Source organism: Nycticebus coucang, chromosome X (assembly GCF_027406575.1).
Source record: "Nycticebus coucang isolate mNycCou1 chromosome X, mNycCou1.pri, whole genome shotgun sequence".
NCBI lineage: Eukaryota > Metazoa > Chordata > Mammalia > Primates > Lorisidae > Nycticebus > Nycticebus coucang.
The window spans coordinates 30,480,263-30,490,476 of NC_069804.1; the positions used below are offsets into that span (position 1 = coordinate 30,480,263).

At 45.8% G+C, this 10,214-nt stretch overlaps 1 pseudogene; it reads left to right on the top strand.

Moving 5' to 3' along the window:
• The first annotated feature begins 3,772 nt into the window (after positions 1 to 3,772).
• Positions 3,773 to 4,487, top strand: LOC128578140 (zinc finger CCHC domain-containing protein 17-like; annotated as a pseudogene).
• The last annotated feature ends 5,727 nt before the right edge of the window (positions 4,488 to 10,214 follow it).

The following is a 10,214-nucleotide window of genomic DNA, read 5'->3' on the forward strand; positions in this document are numbered from 1 at the left end:
TTGATTAACCATAATCTTTGTATACTCACTTTCTATATGTTTTCAATTCACCACCCAGTTTTCCTAACAGTAGAAAAATAGAGGATAGTGGCAGCATAGAAATAGCATATGCATACAATCCATATCTACTCCTCATACAGGCTGGTGTCCATGATATACACAACATAAAAACAGAGCAGAGTAATATGTATAGTATGCTACCATTTGAGTAAAGTTTGAAAACCTTTGCATGTGTGTGTGTGAGAGAGAGAAAAAATTAAAATTTTTCTCACTTTTGTGAGAAAATGTAAACATTAAGTGTCTCCAGAAGGAGTCCCAAGAAACTGCTAGCACTGATTGCCTCCAGGAGGTGATTGAGGTAGCTAATGAGCAAGATAGAAGAGAGAATTTCATTAAGTAAAAGAAGAGAGAATTTTGCTATAATCCTTTCAATCATTTAAAGTTTGAAAGATTGGAATGTATCAATTTTTAAAATACATTTTAAAATCTTAATTCTACCTACAAGCAAGGGAGAGCTCCCAGAGGAATGTGTTAGAAACAGTACTTAGAGGTTAAAGTATTCAGGATTTTCAAGGACTCAGTTTATGTGTTAACTTTGCTTGAACACCTTATTTTCTTTGTGTTTCAGGTTCTTAATCTTATAATGAAATCAGATATGTCTTAGCTACTTCTTGGCATTCTTGGAAGGTCAATGGCATAATAGGTGAGTATAAAAAGCTACAATATTTTAATGAGGAAAAAGTGCTTTTCCCACATGGCATATCACTAGAACATGATCTTCTTCCTTTCATTTTCTCCTTTCCAAATTAAATTTAATTGCTGATTTTCTATATCTAATCCCTTATTGCAGACCTCCTAAACACCACTTATCCACTGTGTAAAGAGCCTCTGCCACTTTCTTTTCTTTTTATTTTACTTTTTTATTTTATTTTTTCTTCATTTATTTTTAATTTCTTTACCTATCACGGATTAGGAGTAATTGGTAGAGTCCAAGGCAGAAGGTGGGGGAAGAAGGGTCTTAACCAACTGAGACAAAACCAATCACCCATTAGGAGTAGTTGATAGAGTCCAAGGCAGAAGCAAGGGGGAAGAAGGGCAATACCAACTGAGACTAAACTAATCACCCATTAGCAGTAGTTGGTAGAGTCCAAGACAGTAGCATGGGGGAAGAAAGTGGACACCATTGAGACTAGGAGAAACAATCACCCATTAGGATTAGTTGGTAGAGTCCAAGGCAAAAGGGCTGGTGGGAAGAAGGGTGATACCTAGTGAGACTAGGACAACAAACCATCCATTAGGAGTCACTGGTAGCATCCAAGGCAGACCCAGAGGGAAGAGGAGTGATAACAACTGAGACTTAGCCAACAAATCATCTATTAGGAGTAGTTGGTAGAATCCAGGGCAGAAGCAGGCCAGGGGAAACAAGGGTGAAACCAATAGAGACTAAACCAATAACCCATTAGAGTAGCTCATAGAGTCCAAGGTAGAAGGGGCAGGGAATGAAGGCTAATACCAACTGAGACTAGGACAACCAATCACCCATTAAGAGTAGTTGGCAGAGTCCAAGGAGGAAGTGAGGGGAAGAGGGGTGATACTAACTGAGACCAGGACAACCAATCACCCATTAACAGTAATTAATATGGTCCAAGGCAGACGGGGTGGGGGGGAGGCGGGAGAGATTGAGGGGTAGAAGAGTAATAACAACTGAGACTTGGCCAACAAATTACCCATTAGGAGTAGTTGGTAAAATACAAGGCAGAAACAGGCAGGGGGTGAAGAAGGGTGAAACCAACTACAACTAAACCAATAATGCATTAGGAGTAGCTGGTAGAGTCCAAGCCAGAAGGTGGGGAAGAAGGGCGATACCAACTGAGACTAGGACAACCAATCACTCACCACAAGTAGCTGGTAGAGTCCAAGGCCGAAGTTGGGTGTGGGGGAAGAAGGGTGATACCAACTGAGACTAAACCAATCACCCATTAGGAGTAGTTGCTAGTGTCCAAGGCAGAAGCAGCGGGGAGAAGGGTGATACCAAGGAGACTAGGACAACCAATCACCCATTAGGAATAGTTGGTAGAGTCCGAGGAGGAAGCAGGGGGTGGGTGAGGGTGATGCCAAATGAGACTAAACCAATCACCCATTAGGAGTAATTGGTAGAGTCCAAGGTAGAAGCGGGGGTAAAGGTAATACCTACCAACTGAGACTACGATGACCAATCACCCAATAGGAGTAGTTGATAAAGTCCAAGGCAGTAGCAAGAGAGGAAAAAAGGGATACCTTTGAGACTAGGAAAAAATATCACCCATTAGGATTACTTGGTGGAGTTCAAGACGGAAGTGAAGAAGGGTGATACCAATTGAGACTAAACCACACACCCATTGGGAGTAGTTGGTAGAGCCAAAGGCAGAAGGAATAGGGGGAAGAAGGGTGATACCTACTGAGACTAGGACAACCAATAACCCCTTAGGAGCAGTTGGTAGAGTCCAAGGCAGAAGTGGAAGGAAGAAGGGTGATACCAACTGAGACTAGGACAACCAGTCACCCATTAAGAGTAGGTGGTATAGTCCAAGGAAGCAGGGGTGTGGTAAGAAGGGTTATACCATCTGAGACTGGGACAACCAATCACCCATTAGGATTAGTTGGTAGAGTCCAAGGAGGAAACAGGTGGGGGCTGAGGTGGGGGGGAGTATAAAACCAACTGAGACTAAACCAATCACCGATGTAGTACCTACTACAGTCCAAGGCAGAAGTTTGGGGGAAGAAGGGTGATACCAACTGAGACTAGGATAACCAATCACACATTAGGAGGAGTTGGCAGAGTCTAAGGCAGAAGGGGGGGTAGGGGAAGAGGAGTGATACCAAATGAGAGTAAATCAGTCACCCATTAGCAGTAGTTTGTAGAGTCAAAGGCTCTAGGGGAGGAAAGAAGGTTGATACCAAATGAAACTAGGACAACCAATCACCCCTTAATAGTAGTTAGTAGACTCCAAGGCAGAAGTGGGGGGAAGAAGGGTGATACCAACTGTGACTAGGACAACTAATCACTCATTAGTAGTAGTTGGTAGAGTCCAAGGAAGAAGTTGGGGGAAGAAGGATGATACCAACTGAGACTAGGACAACCAATCACCCATTAAGAGTAGTTGGTAGAGTCCAAGGCAGAAGCAAGAGTAAGATAGGTGATACCAACTGAGACTAGGACAACAAATCATCCATTAGGGGTCACTGGTAGCGTCCAAGGCAGACCGTGGAGGAAGAGGAGTGACACCAACTGAGACTTGGCCAACAAATCACCCATTAGGAGTAGTTGGTAGAATCCAGGGCAGAAGCAGGTGCAAGGGAAAGAAGGGCGAAACCAACCGAGACTAAACCAATAAGGTATTAGGAGGAGTTGGTAGAATCCAAGGCAGAAGGTGGGGGAGAAGGGTGATACCAACTGACACTAGGACAACCAATCACCCATCAGAAGTAGTTGGTAGAGTCCAAGGCAGAAACTGGGTGTGGGGGAAGAAGGGTGATACCAACTGAGACTAAAGCAATTACCCATTAGGAGTAGTTGGTAGAGTCCAAGGCAGAAGTTGGGGGACGGGGCTAGGTGGGGGGGGAAGAAGGGTGATGTCAAATGGGACTAGGACAACCAATCACCCGTTAAGAGTAGTTACTATAGAAGTTTGGCATTTCACACGATGCTGCAGCTGGGTGTCTTGGAGCTAATGCTGCAACACTTGGATTAGTTTTAGTAGAAGAGAAATGGAGGAGCCATAGAACATTAAGGATGAATTCAGGAAGGCCTGAGACCATGCAAAACTTGCCTACTCTCTGCACTATTTTCCAAGGAGAGGTTGCTATGGTGACAGACTATGGAGCCCTTATCAAAATCCCAGGCTGTCGGAAGCAAGGTCTGATTTGGTCGAACTCATATGTCATCCTGTCGGGTGGATAAGCCCTCTGAGATAGTAGATGTTGGAGACAAAGTATGGGTGAAGCTTGTGGGCCAAGAGATGAAAAATGATAGGATACAAGTATCCGTTTTCATGAAAGTTGTCAACCAAGGGACTGGGAAAGACCTCAATCCCAAAAATGTTTTCACTGAGCAAGAAGAGAGGAGGAGGCGTTACTTCCAGGATCACACTAGGCAGAAGATCACTCTTGAGGCTGTCCTGAACACTACCTGCAAGAAGTGTGGTTGTAAAGGCCAATTTGCAAAAGACTGATTCATGCAACCAGATGAGAACAAATATTCTTTGATACCTGATGAGGAAGAAGAGAAGGAAGAAGCAAAGTCAGCAGAGTTTGAGAAGCCTGACCCCATGAAAAAATCTAGAAAAAGAAAGAAGGAAAAGAAGAAAAAGAAACATAAAGACAGGAAGTCATCTGACTCTGACAGCTCAGACTCTGAGAGTGATACAGGCAAGAGGTCAAGGCACACATCAAAAGACAGCAGGGCAGCAAATAAGAAGAAAAAGCATAAGAAGAAGCACAAGGAGTGAGAGTAGAAAGAGTGCAGAGGGTTGTTGTGACCTTGAAAACCCTGGATCCTAGAAAGACTCAATAATGAGAATATGGCTTCCCACCCAGTTAACATCACTCCCATGGGAGATGGCTTCCCCTCATGCAACAGGCAGGTTTGGGAAGTAGAGTTCAAAAGCAGCTGCCTGAATGAGTTGTTTTCTTATCACTCCTGGTCCTTTTGCAAGTGACCCCTGCTGCTCACACATTCATTCATCCAACTTTCTTCATTCAGCAGGAGGTCCTAGTACCTTCTCCAGATGTCACTGCCAGAACTGCATTCCTACACCAGAGTCCAGGCTAGAGGCACAGGGACTGCTGTGGAGGTAAGCCTGGCTGTAGTTGGAAAAGGATTGGCCCCTTCCTATTGGTCTTTTTGGGCTGATTGGTGCGTGTCCTCTGTCACATCCAACACGGGCCAGAGAAAGAAGGTTGTACTTAGCTCTTTTCATCCCCTGAACTTGGTTGTACTGTGCTAGAAGTGACAGCCGGTGGCTACAACCAGAAAACGATCATTTGCAGTGTGACTTAGCTAGTATATGACATTCCAGAGGACCACTGAACGAGACAGCTGAAGCCAAGATCATTGTTCACTTTGTATTTTTTTTAAAGGGTAGTTAGTAAAGCCCAAGGCACAAGGGGGGGGGGTGGGAAGAAGGGTTATACCACCTGAGATTGGGACAACAAATCACCCATTAGGAGTAGCTATTAGAGTCTAAGGTGGGGGGGTGGGGAAGAAGGGTGAAACCAACTGAGACTGATCACCCATTAGGATTAGTGGGTGAGGTGGGGAAGAAGGGTGAAAACAACTGAGACTAAACCAATCATCCATTAGGAGTACCTACTACAGTCTAAGGCAGAAGTGGGGGGAAGAAGAGTGATACCAACTGAGCCTAGGACAAGCAGTCACCCATTAGGAGGAGTTGGCAGAGTCCAAGATAGAAGCAGGGGGTGGGGAAAGAAGGCTGATATCAAATGATAGTAAACCAATCACCCATTAGCAGTAGTTGGTAGAGTCCAAGGCACTAAGGGAGGAAAGAAGGTTGATACCAACTGAGACTAGGACAACCAGTCACCCATTAATAGTAGTTAGCAGAGTCCAAGGCAGAAGCAGGAGAAGAAGGATGATACCAACTGCAAATAGGACAACCAATCACTCATTAGTAGTAGTTGGTAGAGTCCAAAGAAGAAATGGGGGAAGAAGGGTGATGCCAACTGAGACTAGGCCAACCAATCACCCATTAAGAGTAGTTGGTAGAGTCCAAGGCAGAAGCCAGGGGAAGACAGGTGATACCAATTGAGACTAGGACAACAAATCATCCATTAGGAGTCACTAATAGCAACCAAGGCAGACCCGGAGGGAAGAGGAGTGATAACAACTGAGACTCGGCCAACAAATCACCCATTAGGAGTAATTGGTAGAATCCAGGGAAGAAGCAGACGGGGCGGGGTGGGAGGGAAGAAGGGTGAAACCAAGTGAGACTAAACCAATAACACATTAGGAGTAACTGGTAGATTCCAAGGCAGAAGTGAGGAAGAAGGCTGATACCAACTGAGAGGAGGACAACCAATCACCTACTAAAAGTAGCCGGTAGAGTCCAAGGCTGAAGCCAGGTGTGGGGGAAGAAGGGTGATACCAACTGAGACTAAACCAATCACCCATTAGGAGTAGTTGCTAGTGTCCAAGGCAGAAGCACAGGGAAGAAGGGAGATATCAACTGAGACTAGGACAACCAGTCACCCAATAGGAGTAGTTGGTAGAGTCCAAGGCAGTAGCAAGAGAAGAGAAAAGGAATACCATTGAGACTAGGAAAAAAATTTCACCCATTATGATTAATTGGTAGAGTCTAATGCAGAAACGAAGAAGGGTGATGCCAACTGAGAGTAAACCACTCACCCATTAGGATTAGTTGGTAGAGTCCAAGGCAGAAAGAGTGTGGGGAAGAAGGGTGATACCTACTGGGTATAGAACAACCAATAACCCATTAGGAGCAGTTGGTAGAGTTCAAGGCAGAAGCAGAGGGTAAAAGGATTATACCAATGAGACAAGGACAACCAATCACCCATTCAAAGTAGCTGGTAGAGGTGAAGGCAGAAATAGGGTGGGAAGAAGAGTTATACCAGCTGAGGTTGGGACAACCAATCATCCATTAGGAGTAGTTGGTAGAGTAGGAGTAGTTGGTAGAGTCAGAGGCAATGGGCAGTGGGGGAAGAAAGGTGATACCAACTGCTACTAGGACAACCTATCACCCATTAAGAGTAATTGGTAGAGTCCAAGGCAGAAGTGAGGGTAAGATGGGTGATACCAATTGAGACTAGGACAACAAATCATCCATTAGGAGTAATTTGTAGAATCGATGGCAGAAGTGGGCAGGGGAGGGGGAAGAAGGTTGAAACCAAGTGAGACGAAACCAATAACCCATTAAGAGTAGTTGGTAGAGTCTGAGGCCAAAGCGGGGGGAACAAGGGTGATACCAATTGCCACTAGGACAACCAACCACCCATTAAAAGTAGTTGGTAGAATCCAAGACAGAAGCTAGGGTAAGATGGGTGATACCAATTGAGACTAGGACAACAAATCATCCATTAGGGGTCACTGATAGAGTGCAAGGCAGACCCGAGGGGAAGAGGAGTGATAACAACTGAGACTTGGCCAACAAATCACCCACTAGGAGTAGTTGGTAGAATCCAGGGCAGAAGCAGGTGCAGGGGAAAGACGGGCAAAACCAACTGACAGTAAACCGATCACCCATTAAGAGCAGTTGGTAGAGTCCAAGGCAGAAGCGAGGGTAAGATGGGTGATACCAATTGAGACTAGGACAACAAATCATCCATTAGGGGTCACTGATAGAGTGCAAGGCAGACCCCGGGGGAAGAGATGTGATAACAACTGAGATTTGGCCAACAAATCACCCACTAGGAGTAGTTGGTAGAATCCAGGGCAGAAGCAGGTGCAGGGGAAAGACGGGCAAAACCAACTGACAGTAAACCATTCACCCATTAAGAGCAGTTGGTAGAGTCCAAGGCAGAAGGGAGGGTAAGATGGGTGATACCAATTGAGACTAGGACAACAAATCACCCATAAGCAATAATTGGGTAGAATCCAGGGCAGAAGTAGGCAGGTGGGTGAGGGGGGAAGAAGGGTGAAATCAAGGGAGACTAAACCAATAACCCATTAGGAGTAGCTGGTAAGAGTCTGAGTCACAAGCCAGGGAAGAAGGGTGATACCAACTGTGACTAGGACAACCAATCACCCATTAATAGTAGTTGGTAGAGTTCAAGGAAGAAGGGAGAGTAAGATGGGTGATACCAATTGAGAATAGGACAACAAATCATCCATTAAGGGTCACTGATAGCGTCCAAGGCAGACCCCGGGGGAGGAGAAGTGATAACAACTGAGACGTGGCCAATAAATCACCCATTAGGAGTAGTTGGTAGAATCCAGAGCAGAAGCAGGTGCAGGAGAGAGTAGGGCAGAACGAAGTGACACTAAACCAATCAGTGATTAAGAGTAGTTTTTTAGAGTAGAGTCTAAGGCAGAAGATGGAGGAAGAAAAGTGATACCAAGTGCAACTAGGACAACCAAGCATCCATTAAGACTAGTTGGTAGAGTCCAAGGCAGAAGCGAGGGTAAATGGGTGATACCAATTGAGCCTAGGACAACAAATCACCCATTAGCAGTTATTGGGTAGAATGCAAGGAAGAAGTAAGCAGATCGGTGAGGGGGAAAGAAGGGTGAAACCAAGTCAGACTAAACCGATAACCCATTAAGAGTAGCTGGTAGAGTCTGTGGCAGAAGCACCGGGGAAGAAGGGTGATACCAACTGCAACTAGGACAACCAATTACCCATTAATGGTAGTTGGTAGAGTCCAAGACAGACGGGAGGGTAAGATGGGTGATACCAATTGAAAGTAGGAGGACAAATCATCCATTAGGGGTCACTGATAGAGTCCTAGGCATACCCTGGAGGAGGAGGAGTGATAACAACTGAGACTTGGCCCACAAATCACCCATTAGGAGTAGGTAGAATCCAGGGCAGAAGCAGGTGCAGGGGCAAAAAGGGCAAAACCAACTGACACTAAAACAGTCACCCATTAGGAGTAGTTGGTAGAGTCTAAGGCAGAAGGTGAGGGAAGAAGGGTGATACCAACTGAAACTAGGGCAACCTATCACCCATTAACAGTAGTTGGGAGAATCCAAGGCAGAAGGGAGGGTAAAATGGATGATACCAATTGAGACTAGGAGGAATCACACATCAGGGGTCACTTGCAGTGTCCAAGGCAGACCAGGGGGAAAAGGAGTGATGCTAAATGAGAGTTGGCCCACAAATCACTCATTAGTAGTAGCTGATAGAATCCAGACCAGAAGCAGGTGCAGGAAAAAGAAGGGCAAAACCAACTGACACTAAAACAATCACCTGTTAGGAGTAGTTGGTAGAGTCTAAGGCAAAAGCGGGGGCATGGGACTAGAAGGGTGATACCACCTGAGACTAGGACAAACAATCACCCATTAAAGGTAGTTGGTAGAGTCCAAGGCAGAAGGGAAGGTAAGATGGGTAATACCAATTGAGACTAGGAGGACAAAACATCCATTAGGGGTAACTGATAGCATCCAAGGCACACCTGGGGGGAAGTGGAGTAATAACAACTGAGACTTGGCCCTCAAATCACCCTTTAGGAATAGTTGGTAGAATCCAGGGCAGAAGCAGGCACAAGGGAAAGAAGGGCAAAATTAACTGACACTAAAACAATCACCTGTTAGGAGTAGTTGGTAGAGTCTAAGGCAAAAGTGGGGGCATGGGACTAGAAGGGTGATACCAACTGAGACTAGGACAAACAATCACCCATTAAAAGTAGTTGGTAGAGTCCAAGGCAGAAGGGAGGGTAAGGTGGGTGCTACCAATCCGGACTAAGAGGACAAATCATCCATTAGGGGTCACTGATAGAGTCCAAGGCAGACCCGGGGGGGAGAGGAGTGAGAACAACTGACACTTGGCCCACAAATCACCCATTAGGTGTAGTTGGGAGAATCCAGGGCAGAAGCACGTTCAGGAAAAAGAAGGGCAAAACCAGCTCTCACTAAAAAAATTACCCATTAGGAGTAGATGGTAGCATCTAAGGCAAAAGCCAGCGCATGGGGAAAGAAGGGTGATACCAACTGTGACAAGGACAACCAATCACTCATTAAAACTAGTTGGTAGAGTCTAGGCAGGAGGAAGGGTAAGATGAGTGATACCAATAGAGACTAGGAGGACGAATCATCCACTGAGGGTCACTGATAGCATCCAAGGCAGACCCGGTGGGGAAGAAGAGTGAGAACAACTGAGATTTGGCCCACAAAACACTCATTGGGGGAGGTGGAGCAAGATGGCAGCCGAGTAACAGCTTCCTTGCATCTGGGCACCGTGAGTCTGGGGAGATAGGACTCCAGGCATCTCTGGCTGGTGGGATCTGCCTATCATCGCCCCTGTGAGGATACAGGGAGTCAGCAAGAGACTTCTGGACCCCAAGAGGAGGACTAAAACAGTGGAAAAAAGGCAAGTGGTCGCATGTGTTCAATCCGTCTAAACCCGCCCACAACTGTAAGTTCAGTAGCAGCGAGACTGCAAACCAGAAAGGCCTTACCTGTGAACTGTTTTGATGTCCTTGGACTTGGCACTGAGTTGAACTGCCTTGGGGAAGGCCTGAGTGGGAGTGCGGAGAACTTT